The 16,141-nt window shown below is 41.2% G+C and overlaps 1 long non-coding RNA gene across 1 annotated transcript in view; it reads right to left on the minus strand.

Moving 5' to 3' along the window:
• Positions 1-14,027: 14,027 nt before the first annotated feature.
• The window catches only part of LOC148150533 (uncharacterized), a 101,484-nt gene continuing 99,370 nt past the window's right edge, over positions 14,028-16,141 (minus strand). The window contains exon 3 of the long non-coding RNA XR_015751782.1: positions 14,028-14,094. This is a non-coding gene — a long non-coding RNA (uncharacterized LOC148150533). The remainder of the gene's footprint in view (positions 14,095-16,141) is intronic.

Raw genomic sequence — 16,141 nt, forward strand, 5'->3', positions numbered from 1 at the left:
TTATTTGTGTAGCATTACAGCAGTTAACTTTAAGTGTTAAGTGTGTCCATGTGTTGTGTGTGAACTTGAGAGCCCTGTTGCATTAGAAGGGCTGATCTTCCTGAGGGATGTGTGGTAAATTCTGGTCGGGATTAATGTAGTATGACAGACCGAAAGCCAAATTCCCTTTAATGTAGCCTCATTAGGAAGCTCTGTTGTAGACATCTTCCTTCTAACTCTGAGAGCATGTGTGCCAGAACTGGTGGGATATCACATTGCCAGCTGCTGAACATGACGTTTCTGACTATGTTGCTGAACCCCCAGCAGGTGACATCTGTGCAGCAGCCTTTCATCCCTGCATACTTCGGATGGCTGGCTACCTGCCTGGTGTAAGAACCCTAGGAGGCTGAAGTGAAAAGAGCCCGTCTGTTCCTCCCAGCTGGGCTTTCAGATTTGCAGGCTGAGATTCCCACACTGCTGCTCCCAACGTCAACACATTTCGTTTTGCAGTCAGTACTTCTTTGTCTGTCCCGGAGTCATCTGATGTCCGCAGTCAGTGCCTGGCTGTCCAGAGAACATAAACCATCTGAATATTTGGAAACAATAACTATTGTGACACATCTGTGCAAAAATGAAACTCATCAAAATGTACCATGGTACTGAAATGGTCAGTTGTGTGACAGTTTAGCTCCTACCACAAAAGACTGAGCCAAAGGGAGTTGGTCACCTCACTGTGTCATAGAGATGTACAACATGGAAACAGACTCTTCGGTCCAACTCATTCATGTCAACCGAGATATCCTAACCTAATCTAGTCCCATTTGCCAGCACTTGGCCCATATCCATCTCAACCCTTCCTACTCACATACCCAGCGAGATGACTTTTAAATATTGTAATTGCATGACTTTTCTTTCTGATAGTGCTCCCGTGGATTGTCAAAGGATGCTTTACTATGTTGAAACACAATATATATGTAAGCTTTTTGTGTTGGATTTCATCTATAAAAGGTAATGTAAAGTCACCATAGTCCCAGAAGACTACAGAGCTGCTCTCTTATCAGAGATGACAGGCAGTAACTTTAACCTGAGGGTCACCACACCTTAGGTACGGCACAAGGTAGAGAAGGTGAACCTTCATGGTGACCTCAGCCAGTTTAAAGATCAGGAATTCGTTAGCTCAGTTGGTTGGACAGCTGGATTAATTGCTGAGTGACAACAACAGAGTGGTTCAGTTCCTGTACCAGGTGAATAGCCTGCGTATATCCACACTGCAAGGATGGGGCAGGATAACTGTTGCCTTGAGAATGGTTTTATTATCTTTATCCCTGGAGCAAGATGGGTTAATCCTATTGTGAAGCTAAAACCTCAAGAAATATTTCAATCAATAAGAAATTTCTGTTGCAGATTAGGTTCTACCATGAAGTATCTTCCCTACTGGGAGTTTTCAGATGAATAATATTATCATAGGACACAACACATACACAGATTATATAATAAGAAACAACTTTTCCAAGTTACCCAATATCAGCCCATAGAATTCTAATGAATGAATTCTAGGACCTCGTCATCTGTTTATAGGTTCTCAATGAATTAAATGAAACAATGACCTTTTCATAATTGCTTAAGAATATATTGTAAGTATCCATTATAAATGATATTACAGTCATAATGAGTTCTAAATCATACAGTAGATGGTAATTAAAGAGAGTCAATTTACTTATCATATTTTGGCTAATCTCAGAAGCCACTATTCAATATTGTATCCCTTGAATTGGGAGTGTTGGCTAAATTAAGCATCGTCATGCTACAACTACTTTAAATTTAAACAAAATCTTCAAATTTAAGCAAATCCTAGAAGATAACTATTAATCATGATTAGCTTGTGCATTCTCCATGGAATTACCTCTACCGATCAAAGTCAACTTACTAATCAATCAGCACTAATTTTTCATTCACTATAATGGTTTTCCCATTAAAGTGGTATTCTTGCAAATTATCCTGATGGATGCAAGGAAAATGGTTTGACAAATGAAAGTGGCCAAACAAGTAGTTAGGATGGTAAAGAAGGCATATGGCTTGCCTGCCTTTATTGGTCAGGGAATTGAGTATAAGAGTCCGTATGTCATATTGCAGCTTTATAAAACTTTGGTTAGACCACACTTGGAGTATTGCATTCAATTCTAGTCATCACATTACAGGAAGGATGTAGAGCAGGTGCAGAACAGGTTTACCTGGATATTGCTTGGATTAGAGGGTATAAACTATAACGGGAGGCTAGAAAAACTTAGTTAGAAGTCACACAACACCAGGTTACAGTCCAACAGGTTTATTTGGAAGCACTATCTAGCGGAGCACTGATCCTTCTTCAGGTGGTTGTGAAGCAGGACCATAAGACACAGAATTTATAACAAAGGATTACAGTGTCATGCAAGCAAAATGATATATTTCACAAACCTCAATTGTTGTGAAGTCTTTCATCTTTTAGCATGGGTTGCAGGTTTTGGTCCATTTATATGTAAATCCAAGAACTCTTTTAAGTCACATTCTCAAGATAAGCTAAGGTTTTATAAACAAAATAGTGACATCTCAGCTCAGACAATGCTATAAAGGTATGAGGTCAGAGTCCCTCTACATCCCAATCTCGACTCAGACTGGTTCTATTTCCACGGTGGAATTTATAAAATATTATATGGATTGACTGTCTGCATTGATTGCCTACTGGCTGTGTATTGTTTAGCAAAATGGAATGTATCTGTAAATATAATTCTGCAAATACAAATTCAGCCCATGTACTTATATGTGTGTATGCGTGTATGAGAGAGAGAGGGTGAGAGAGAGAGGGAGAGAGAGAGAGATAGAGATGAGCTGAGCTGAGATTTTTTTCCGAAACCTTAACTTATCTTGATAATGTGACTTAAAAGAAGTTATGAGACTTATGTCATATTAATGAACCAAAACCCGTAACCCATTGTAAAAGATGAAAGACTTAAAAAATAATTGAGGTTTGTTAAATATATAGTTTTATATGCATGACACTGTAATCTTTTGTTACAAGTTCTGTGTCTCATGGTCCTGCTTCACAACCACCTGATAAAGAAGCAACGCTTTGAAAACTAGTGCTTTCAATTAAACCTGTTGGACTATAATCCGGTGTTATGACTTTTAACTTTGTCCCTCCCAGTCCAACACCGGCTCCTCCAAATCAACGGACCCAGAAAACGCATAGAATCATAGAGTCATAGAGATGTACAGCATGGTCCAACTCGTCCATGCTGACCAGATATCCCAACCCAATCTACTCCCATCTGCTAGCACCCAGCCCATATCGTTCCAAACCCTTCCTATTCATATACCCAACCAGATGCCTTTTAAATGTTGCAATTGTACTAGCCTCCACCACTTCCTCTGACAGCTCAGTCCATACACATACCACCCTCTGCATGAAACAATTGCCCCTTATGTCTTTTTTATATCTTTCCCCTCTCACCCTAACCCTATGCCCTCTAGTTCTGGGCTCTCCCATCCAAGGGAAAACTCTTTGTCTATTTATCCTATCCCATGCCCCTCATGATTTTACAAACTTCTATAAGGTCACCCCTCAGCCTCCGACACTCCAGGGAAAACAACCCCAGCATGTTCAACCTTTCCCTATAGCTCAAATCCTCCAACCCTGGCAACATCCTTGTAAATGTTTTCTGAACCCTTTCAAGTTTTACATCATCTTTCTGACAGGAAGGCGATCAGAATTGCATGCAATATTCCAACAGTGATCTAACCAATGTCTTGTACAATTACAAGATGACCTCCCAACTCCTGTACTCAATACTCTGACCAATAAAGGAAAGCATACCCAAATGCCTTCTTCACTATCCTATCTACCTGCGACTCCACTTTCGAGGAGCTAAGAACCTGTACTCCAAGGTCTCTTTGTTCAGCAATACTACCTAGAACCTTACCATTAAGTGAATGTTTTTTTAAAAATTCCTTATCTCTTTCTGTGGGTCTTGAATGGAGCTGCTGTTGTTTGTTGACAAATGTGTACAAGACAGACTTCCTTGACCAATCATAATAATCCTTTTCCAAAAGTCTATTTCACTGAAAGCAACATAATGGTTGCAATGTCACTCATTCTGTCTGTAATTCTTCTAAGAGCTCGTGACTGGTAAAATTTCAGATTCTCGCACTGTTTGGTACTGCTTTAAATCTAATACATTCAGCGCTGAATACATTTACTGATGCTCTTTGCAACCATTCCTCTCTCCCACTCCCAGTTACATACCTTATACAGAATTTGGCTCATTCTGATTAATAAAATGCTTAGAACTAATCTTTGGTCACAAAGGGGTTTCACAATGGACTGCTCCTTTTTTCTAGGGATGCAGCTAATACCCAGTGACAGCATTGATACGTTTTTTTTCAGGTTGGTGGTAAGCTCCCTTTAAGGACACCAAACAGCTCACTCCTTATTCTTCAGCTCTTGCCCTTGAGTGGGGTTGGGGGAGAATGGGAGCTAAGACCGAGTCAGGAAGGCAATGAAAATCTCACACCAATCTGTCCCTGAGCAAGACTCAGCCCACAAGCTAGTAAATGCTCTAATTGTGAGTCAGGGTAGATGTTTCAAGTAGTGTCATGGACAATCCTAATTTTCCCTTTCTTCTTGACATTGTGTGATCCAATGGCCTCATTGAGAATTAATGGAATGAATCCAATCAGGACAAATAAAATGTCACATCTACCATTGTAGGATGGGACTGACTGAAGTGTACAAACACCCAAATGACACATTTGCTACCCAAGTTTATGATATTTTATCCTTCCTCCGGCTTTGAGCATGATTACAACAAACAGCATTGTCCAATCAGGTTGCTGGGGGCACAGTGTTCCTGTGTGAGACATGTGAGAGTAGCCTCAAATAATTCTGCTGGCAATCATTTGCCTTGGATGCAGAGATAGAAATGATAAACCCTCATGAATATCATTCCTGATGACCATCATGTTCGTGGTGTCACGCAGGGTGATAATACCCAGCAATATTTACAGATTAGAAAAATTTTCCGCCTTGGTTTTCATGCTTTCAGATAGTTCATGTAGAATATTATTGGTGAGGCTGTAACTTAAACAATGTCACAATGAACGTAAGAACTAGGAGCAGGAGTAGACCATCTAGCCTGTTGAGCCTGCTCCGCCATTCAATAAGATCATGGTTGATCTTCTAAAGCTCTCGAACATTTCTCTCTTGAATAAAATAGAGCAAATAGATTTTTTTTAACAAGGTCCATGACTGTAGACCATCCTCACTTTCGATAATAAAATGCAAATGCAGGACAGTTTAAAATGATATGGGTAATCCACTCCACAACCTCATTGTTTTCTTCTAACTCTAACCCTCCAATCTGAAGTTGGGTTGATGAATACTGAATTTGGATGGTTGTTAAAGTCAATAAGGCTACATCAAAACAGTCATATATGTGTGCTGGAGTATTATGGGGATGACTAGCGAGGAGACAATGTTGGCTGCACGCACTGATTTCACTGCCATCATTTCTGATAGAAAATTTCCCATCATAGGTCAGGAGAACATGTCAAACCAAAACCGAAACAAACTTGCTCAGTCTCTCTCATTGAACATCAATAAATGCAATAAATTTTAACATGTCCCATTAGTCACAGAGTCATAGGGTCAGACAGCTGAGAAACAGAACCTTTCGTCCGACCAGACAATGCTGACCATAATCCCAAACTAAACTAGTCCCACCTGCCTGGCCCATTTCCCTCCAAATCTTTCCTATACTTATCCAAATATCTTTTAAACGTTGTAACTGTACCCGTAGCCATCACTTCTAGAAGTTAATTCCACACACAAACCATCCTCTGTGTAAAACATTTGTCCCTCATGTCTTCTTTAAATCCTTCTCCTCTCAACTTGAAAATGTGCGCACTAGTCTTGAAATCCCTCATCCTAGAGAAATGTCAACTACCATTAACCCAATCTATACCCCTCATTATTTTATAAACTTCAATAAAGTTGCCTCTCAACCTCCTACGTTCCAGTGAAAGCAGTCCCAGCCTATCCAGCCTGTCTTTATAACTCAAACCTTCCATACCCAGCTTACACAGTCAGTTATTTTTCGACATAAATCTCCCTCACACCCAGCCTATGATTGCTGTTTGCTGTGAAGCTGACTCTGGAACAGATGGGTCTCCTGAGTACTTTCTAATCTTAGGGAAAAGCAGATGCTGCTGCCTAGTCTCTCTCAACATTACAACAATATGGCAGCTGGGTCATAAAGTGGACATGTATTGAAGTTTCAGCTAGCATTTATAATGTGAGTCACATTGCGTTGTATAACTTTAAGTGCAGTGTTAAAAGTAGTCAAACAAAACAAGTAATTTCCTGACTGTGGTATGAAGCCTAACCCTTTAGGAGTGATAAACATGATAATTATTTTGTCTTGATTTAGTTTTGGGTGCAAATTTAGTACTACGCGGGCATTATATATGTCCAGGCTGGGAAACACAAAACTGGCCTGCAATTGGGCCTGCATCCATATTTCAATAATTTTGTTGAGCCAAGAATCCTTGTGATGTAATCTCACCACCAGTGCTGAAGGAACTGGCAGGAAGTGATCTTTGAGGACCATCCCATGCCTCAATGTTTATATTTTAGATTACTTACAGTGTGGAAACAGGCCCTTCGGCCCAACAAGTCCACACCGGCCCGCCTAAGCACACCCACCCAGACCCATTCCCCTACATTTACCCCTGCACCTAACACAGTATGGGCAATTTAGCATGGCCAATTCACCTAACCTGCACATTTTTGGACTGTGGGAGGAATCTGGAACACCCGGGGGAAACCTACGCAGACACGGGGAGAATGTGCAAACTCCACACAGTCAGTCACCTGAGGCGGGAATTGAACCCGGGTCTCTGGCACTGTGAGGCAGCAGTGCTAACCACTGTGCCACTGTGCCGCCCAGATTTGTTTTGCGGTAGTGATCAGCTTCTAAGTTAAACCTATCAGGAAAATCAAGACTAACTTGTGGGGATTTTCTAAAACAAGCATCAGCTGCCATCCCCCACCCATTAACATTTCTTATGAGACTGCTCAAGACGTCTACAAAATGCCAAATATGACATTCAGTATTTTTCAGTTATCTGTCTGAGGTGCTAGAAAATAGACTCCACAATGGCCAATGTGCCAATGGTCCTGTATTGGAAATTTGAGATACAATATATATCAATGCAAGAACCACAAAGTTAAATGGCTTGAAAATCTATTCTAAGTGCCCAAATTTCTCATGTATTTTCCCAGTGGATGAGGTTTCATTCCCAGTCAGGAAATGACCATGCTGGTTCCAGCTAAATTCATATTGAAGGCTTTTAATTTGTGAACTGATTATTCATAAATCATGACTCTCTCCTTTATATTTCTCTTGCTAATTGGAGATGACATGGTATGACTAACTCCTGAGATCTTAGATTTCTATCTCAGTGCTAATGATGCACAAACTACTAACAAGTTAAAAATCACACAACACCAGGTTATAGTCCAACAGAATTATTTGAAAGTACTAGCTTTTGGAGTGTTGCTCCTTTATCAGGTTGTTGTCAACCACCTGAGGAAGGAGTAGTGCTCCAAAAACTAGTGCTTCCAAATAAACCTGGTGGACTATAACCTGGCGTTGTGTGATTTTTAACTTTGTCCACCCCAGTCCAACACCGGCATCTCCAAATCAAAACTATTAACAAGTTACAAATGATATGGAAGTTTTGAATAATTTTCAGCCCCAAGACATCCTCCTCCATCCCCATCCAAAGATTTATGGAACAGATTTCCAACAAAAGCAACTGGGCCGGTGTTGTTTCACTCCTTCAAAAGGACTGTGAAATAGACCTATTTGCAAATGGGATTTCAAAGTCTTAAGAAACAGGCAGGACTAAGATAATTAAGTGTTCTATGGAACATCTTATGCTCTTGTCAACTAAGGGAGTGTGGGACGAAATTGACTTTTGTGGAGACAATCAACTAGGGTTTGCTGGAAGTTTGGGTGTGGACTCTTAATGTGGAAATCTCTTCTCTGCCTTCGCAGTGGGAAATTTTCTCTTTATTATCTTTCTGTGCTCATTTATTTTACAAACTGGACACTGGCCATGCCATCTGAGTGCACATTAATCATCCAAGAAAACAAAAATAATGATTTTCAAACTCTGCACAAAGTGTTCAATTGTGAGAGGTTCTCCCCCAAAGCAATATATTCAAACTTACACTCTTTTTAGTCAAGGGGTCTGACCCAAATTCACTCATTTATGTTTGAAGATTTCCTCTCCCTCCAGTATTTCTTTCAAGTCAACATGAATATTACGTCAATTATCTGCCAACTGAATCCCACATTGCCCTTTGGGATCACCACAGCCAGAAGTTGGACAGCCAGGGTATGTTTAAAAGCTTTAAATATTCTTCATTTCCACAGCTAAAGGAAAATATTTACAATTTTCATCATGAGAAATCTTGAGAAACTAGTTGCACATCAATAGTCATAGTGAAAAATCACAACACCAGGTTATAGTCCAACAGGCTTATTTAGAAGTACAAGCTTTTAAGCACTGCTCCTTCATCAGGTAATGCTTTGAAAGCAAGTATTTCCAAATAGACCTGTTGGACTATAACCTGGTGTTGTGTGGTTTTTAACTTTGTCCACCCCAGTCCAATACCTCCTCATCACCTATATTTGATCACTTTCATCAATATTTAGGATTAGCATCACTAAAAATCATTCCATACACTTTGGGTCATCTAGGAATTTAACTGCTAAATTAAAACCAAGAACTGAGGATGTTGGAGATCAATGAAACAAGCAGAAATGGCTGGCAAAACTCAGCAGGTCTGGCAGCATCCGTGAGAAAAAAAAGCAGAGTTAATGTTTCAAAATTGGTGTCTCATTATCAGAACTTCATTTGTGTTTACATTTTTCCAGTTTTAACTTTCTTAATGTTTTATTTTCCCTGAAAATATTATTTGCTTTCAATTCCCACAACTAGCTTGTGAGCTAGTCTGAGTGAATAATTCCAATAGACAAATCGAGCTTTGCAATTGCTTTCCTCTTTTTGAGATAGATGTTTGTGATTCCCCAGTATGATTAACCTGGGTGTAACTCTCACAAAAGAGGCCCACAGATGTAAAATTATCCCTGACCTGGTTTGATTTATATCCAAGGTATCTTTAATAGCTCCAGAAGCTTTGTTCCCAATTTTACATTCTACACATTTTCTTAATAAGGTGACAGTTCCACCTCATTTAAAAAAACATTACTTTGCACATGGAGATGCTTGTAAACTTTCCTCCGAGATATCTGTAATATTTTGCAGTATCAGCTTTTAGTTGGACACAGATTGTGTTTTGCAAAACATACCACATTGAAAATACCATACCATGAAATCATCACTGAGGTCCTCAACATATTTATTTATTTTGCCATCATTTACCTCTTACCTGTTTTGGCTGTTTCAAAAAAAGATTGGATTCGGAAAGGTATCACCGACCGCTTTTATGCCAGTTGACCTTAGCATCTACGGGTCTATGGGCAAAAGCCCCAAAAAAAAAGTTAATATTCATTTTCCAAAGTGGGGGATTCCACTCAAATATCTATATTGCTCAGCCACTCTTCAAAACTCCCAGCACTATAGTCTCACTTCTGCTTTATTAAACCCCATTTGAAAGGACTTTTGCTATATCGACCCATAAGTGGATCTCATATTTCTGTATAAAGTCGAAATATTATCAAGCTTTTTTTACAATCTCCCTGTTTAGCCTGCATTCAGATTTATTGACAGTGACCAAAATCATGTGGGGTTTTACTTTGAGATTAATTTATGATTGTTCTCTGGATGGGAAATCTTTAACCACATTACCACAATCCAGCCTTTGACTGTATATACCCATTTAGAAGTAAATGGACTGACTAGTGATAAACTTGGCTTGAGGCAAAATAAAACGCAGATACTGGAATCCAAAGTAGACAGGCAGAAGGCTGGAAGAATACAGCAAGCCAGGCAGCATCAGGAGGTGGAGAAGTTAACTTTTCGGGTGTAACCGTTCTTCAGGACTGGGGGTGGGTGTAGGGGGAGCTGCAGATAAAGGGGGGGGGGTGGGGGCAGGGTGGTGAGGTGGGGATTGGTTAAGACAGGCAGAGGGCACGACCTGGTTGGTCAATGGGAGGAATGAATCTGGTTGCTATCAGGGAGGAGTGGAAGGGAGGGGCTGGGATGGGAGTTGGGGGATGGGAAGAGAGGTTATTTGAAATTGGAGAACTCAATGTTGAGTTCTCTGGGCTGAGGCTGCCTAGGCGGAAAATGAGGTGTTGTTCCTCCAAACTTAGGGAATGGTTCGCCAAGCAACTCAGGCAGGCCCGCAGGAGTACTCGGGACCTCCCAGTCATCACCCATTTTAATTCCCCTTCCCACTCCCTTTCCGACATGACCATCCTTTGCCTCCTCCATTGTCACAACGAACCACCATGAGGAACAACGCCTCATCTTCTGCCTCAGCAGAGGACTCAACATTAAATTCTCCAATTTCAAATAACACCCCCTCCCCATCCCCCTGACTCCCTTCCCACCAACTGGATTCATTCTTCTCAATGACCAACCAGGTCATACTCTCTATCTATCTTCACCTATCCCCACCACCACCACCCCCTTTATTGCAGCTCCCCTACACCCAACCACAGTCCTGAAGAAGAGTTACACCCAAAATGTCAACTTCTCCACTTCCTGATGCTGCCTGGCTTGCTGTGTTCTTCTTGCTTCCTGCCTGACTAGCGATAAACAGCATGGTTTTGTGCAGGGGAGTTGTGCCTCGCGAAGTTGTTCGGGCTTTTTGAGGAGATGATGAAGCTGATTGATGAAGGAAAAACAGTTGATGTTGTCTAAATAGACTTCAGTAAAGCCTTTGACAAGGTCCCTTATAGCAGACTAGTACAAAATGAGAAGTCCCATGGTAGCAGGGATCAGCTAGCAAGATGAACACAGAAGTGGCTTAGTCATAGGAGACAGAAGGTAGCGGTGGAAGGATACTTTTCTGAATGTGATGTTCCACAGGGATCAGTCCTGGGACCTCTGCTGTTTGTGATCTACATAAATGATTTGGAGGAAAATGTAGCTGGTCTAATTAGTAAGTTTGCAGATGATACAAAGATTGGTGGAGCTGTGGATAGTGAGGAGGATACAGCAGGATACAGATCAGTTGGAAAAATGGCAGATGGAATTTAATTTGAACAAATGTGAGGTGATGCATTTTGAAAGGTAAAGTATAGGTGGAAATTATACAGTAAATGGCAGCACCCTTCAGAGTATTGATATGCAGAGGGATCTGGGTGTGCAAGTCCACAGATCACTGAAGTCACCACAGGTAGATAAGGTAGTAAAACAGGATTAAGGCATGCTTGCCTTCATTGGAAGGGGCATGGAGTATAAGGATAGACAGGTTATGCTGCAGCTGCATGGTGGCACGGTAGTTAGCACTGCTGCCTCACAGTGCCAGAGACCTGGCTTCAATTCCCACCTCGGGCAACTGTCTGTGTGGAGTTTGCACAATGTCTGCGTGGGTTTCCTCCAGGTACTCCAGTTTCCTCCCACAGTCCAAGGATGTGCAGGTCAGTTGAATTGGCCATGCTAAATTGCCAATAGTGTTAGGTGAAAGGGTAAATATAGGGGAATGGGTCTGGGTGGGTTGCTCTTCGGAGGGTCGGTATGGACTTGTTGGGCCGAAGGGCCTGTTTCCACACTATAAGTAATTTAATCTAATCTTTATAGAACTTTAGTTAGGCCAGACATGGAATATTATGTACATTTCTGATCACCACACTGCCAGAAGGATGTGGATGTTTTGAGAGGGTCCAGAAGAGGATGTTGCCTGGTTTGGGGGATTTTAGCTATGAAGAAAAGTTGGATAGACTGAGTTTGTTTTCACTGGAATGCAGGAGGTTGAGGAGTGACCTGGTAGAAGCTTATAAGATTGTGAATGGCATGGATAGTGTAGAAAGTATGAGGCTTTTTTCCAGGGTGGAGGGGTCACTTACTAGGGGGCACAGGTTCAAGGTGCAAGGGGTGAAGTTTACGAGATATCCGCAAGGCAAAGTTTTGACATAAAGGATAGTGAGTGCCCGGAGCATGCTGCCAGAGGAGGTGGTGGAAGCAGACACAATAGCAGCATTCAAGAAGCACCTGGACAAATACATGAATAGCAATGTAATAGAGGGCTATGGATCCTGTAAGTAAAGACAGTTTTAGTATGGAAGGGCAAAATGTTTTAGCTCAGGCTTGGAGGGCCAAAGGCCTGTTTCTGCGCTGTATGTTCTTTGTTCTTTGACCTAATACATTTAGCTTCTGAGGTACAAGAATGATTGAGGTACAAGCTGCTTCATTTACTTACGACAGCTGCTCAGAATCTGAAATTTTGTAGTCTTATGTGGTAATGTGACAGAAACTAACAGCCCCCAGAAATTATTCTAACTGACTTTTGAGTTATAGGAAGTTATAGGATTTTTCCCCTCGAGTGTCAGAGGTTGAGGGTGTGACCTTATGGGGGTTTATAAAATCATGAGGGGCATTGGTAGGGTGAATAGCCAAGGTCCTTTTTTCTGAGTTAGGGGAATCTGAAACTACAAGGCACAGGTTTAAGATGAGAGGGGAAAGATTTAAAAAGGAACTAAGGGCCAATCTTTTCACGCAGAGGGTGGTGTTTGTATGGAACTAGCCAGAGGAAGTGGTGGAGGCTTGTGCAATTAAAACCTCAATGAAAGGCATCTGGATGGGTATAAGAATAGGGAGGGTTTCGAGGGATTGGGCCATACGCTGGCAAATGGGACTAGGTCAGATTGGGGTGTCTGGTTGGTGCTGACGAGTTGGACATCGTTTGTTTCCGTATGACCCTATGAATTGAGGCTTATTTTGGTTCAGCCTGGGGAAAGTTGCCCTCATACAATGTTGATCCTCAACCTCAAAATCAGGGCACTCAATGTCCCAACAGAAAATCAAGAAGGTGAGATTTTTTTTGTTATCTATGCCACTGCACAGTGTGCTGGCCAGAAATTCATTCTGGCATGACCTCTATGTCAGAGGTGAAAATCCCTAACCCTGAGGTAACTCTGAATTTCATGGACCAGGACAACATATCCAATTACTCAGTAGCAGTGTGAATGAGTAGTAGAATCTCTCAAAAGTTAGACTCAGCTATCATAAGCCTTCCAAATTTGAAATAAGATGCATTGGAAAGCACGGTGGCGCAGTGGGCGGCACGGTGGCGCAGTGGTTAGCACTGCTGCCTCACAGCACCAGAGACCCGGGTTCAATTCCCGCCTCAGGCGACCGACTGTGTGGAGTTTGCACATTCTCCCCGTGTCTGCGTGGGTTTCCTCCGGGTGCTCCGGTTTCCTCCCACAGTCCAAAAAATGTGCAGGTTAGGTGAATTGGCCATGCTAAATTGCCTGTAGTGTTAGGTGCAGGGGTAAATGAAGGGGAATGGGTCTGGGTGGGTGCGCTTTGGCGGGTCGGTGTGGACTTGTTGGGCCGAAGGGCCTGTTTCCACACTGTAAGTAATCTAATCTAATCTAATCTAATCTAAAAAACAGTCCTTAAAAGCTGTTGTGCATTTAATCGACATGTTAGCAAAGTTGCAGCCTTTCATAATCTCTATTGAGTGAAAGTGAAGGAGTTAAAACATTGGGAGAAAATCATTGTTAATTGGGTTAAATTGGAGATATCACAGTGTAACAAATGAAAAAGAAGCAACAGCAGCAATTTAATAATTATAAACATTGCATTTGAGCTTGCTGTGTGCATGTTTTTATATAGCATGGTCTGCAGTGCAGTGCTGTTTTACTGTATTATAAAACAGCACCAAGTGAGTTCAAGGCAGATACAAATTGGTTTATTAGCCACTGAATGTGCTGCTGCTGCTGCTTTTTTTTAATCCCCCTTTCCTTCAAAGCCATTTGTACTTATTTGAGCAAATTCTTTTCACGTACCATTGCTTTTCTAAGTCAGCAGTTCACCAGTTGATTGATTGAAAAATTATTCAATTGGAAAATCACCTTGTCTGAAAAATAGGTTGGTCTGTAAAATAATAAATAATTAAATGGCAGAGCGGGAATTCAGATGTTTATAAATACAGTTGCAGGAAACAAAAGCAGCTTATTAATTCAGATGAGGAGCTGCTATCTCAGTTACCTCATGAGGAATATTCGGCTGGGGTCTATATTTTGGATAAAATCTAACTTTCCAGACCTTTAAGCTGAATTTGCCACTGTGCTGACTGAATAACAGTATGTAATGTTTTACTGATAAATTTGAAAGTCCAGTCCAAGTGCAATGTGATTCTTTTTTAAAAAATTGCTTTTCATTTGGTTGGAATCAACAGACAGAAATAATTGATTTTGTTACTCAGTCGCCCTTCCCTTAAAAGGTGGCACCATAACATTAGCAAAAGTATCAGCCATTTCTTGTTTACTCAGATGACATGAACATACTTGAAAGCTATGTGTGACTTCACCCAGCTTCCCTGGTGTACTTTTTAACAGAGCCAATGGAGTGAAGACTCCTGTAAAGTCTCAACATGAGAGCTGTGAAGATGCCTGATGGCCGAATCGTTCCATCTGGAGTTTAGCCATTTTTCTGAGAATGAGTCAACTTCTTATCCTTCTTATGACTCTGTGCTCAGCTATCCTTATTCTGGATCAGTTTAGTCAAACAGTTGTCAAGTCCTAGTGGATGTGAATGCTACTGTTATGCAGAGAGCTGATTGCCTCATTTAAAAGCTGTAATAATGTTACAACAAATCCCGATTTTGAATGTTAATGACTGGTTCATATGCTTAAGCATATATGTGACCAAAGAATAAGAAGAAAATAGCTTATGGTATGCCAGATTTGTATACTAACGTATAGATCTATGGGAAAATATATATCTATGGAATATGGCAATGCCAGATTTTAACAAAAGCTAACATCTCAAACTGGATAATTGCACCTTTTATTGTTTGGTATGCTTTCCTTTATTGTGCACAGAGCATTGTGTATAGGAGTTGGGAGGTCATCTAGAACAGAGAACATAGAACATAGAACATTACAAAGCAGTACAGACCTTTTGGCCCTTGATGTTGCACCTACCTGTGAAAGCAATCTGAAGCCCATCTAACCTACACTATTCCATTATCATCCACATAATTATCCAATGACCATTTAAATACCCTTAAAGTTGGCGAGTCTACTACTGTTGCAGGCAGGGCATTCCACACCCCTACTACTCTCTGAGTGAAGAAACTGACTCTGACATCTGTCCTATATCTATCACCCCTCAATTTAAAGGTATGTCCCCTCATGCTAGCCATCGCCTTCTGAGGAAAAAGGTCTCACACTGTCCAACCTATCTAAATCTCTGATTATATGTCAACTAAGTCACCTCTCAACCTTCTTCTTTCCAATGAAAACAGCCTTAAATCCCTTAGCGTTTCCTCGTAAGGCCTTCCCTCCATACCAGACAACATCCTAGTAAATCTCCTCTGAACCCTTTCCAAAGCTTCCACATCCTTGTATAATGCGGTGATCAGAATTGTATGCAATACTCCAAGTGCGGCTGCACCAAAGTTTTGTACAGTGGCAGCATGACCTTGTGGCTCCAACACTCAATCCCTCTACCTATAAAAGCTAACACGACATATGCCTTCTTAACAACCCTATCAACCTGGGTGGCAACTGTCGAGGATTTATGTATCTGGACAGCAAGATCTCTCTGCTCCTCTACACTACCAAGAATCTTACCATTAGCCCATAACTCTTTATTACTGTTGCTATTTCCAAAGTGAATCACCTCACAGTTTTCTGCATTAAACTCAATTTGTAAACTCTCAGCCCAGCTCTGCAGCTTATCTATGTCTCTCTGCAACCTACAACATCCTTTGACATTATCTACAACTCTATCAACCTTAGTGTCATCTGCAAATTTACTAACCCATCCTCTATGCCCTCATCCAGGTCATTTATAAAAATAACAAACAGCAGTGGCCCCAAAACAGATCTTTGTGGTACACTACTAGTGACTGAACTCCAGGATGAACATTTCCATCAACCACCACCCTCTGTCTTCTTTCAGCCAGCCAATTTCT

The sequence above is a fragment of the Chiloscyllium plagiosum genome, unplaced genomic scaffold (assembly GCF_037043375.1).
Source record: "Chiloscyllium plagiosum isolate Xiang-an unplaced genomic scaffold, Cpla_swu_hap1 HiC_scaffold_3, whole genome shotgun sequence".
NCBI classification, from domain to species: Eukaryota; Metazoa; Chordata; class Chondrichthyes; order Orectolobiformes; family Hemiscylliidae; genus Chiloscyllium; species Chiloscyllium plagiosum.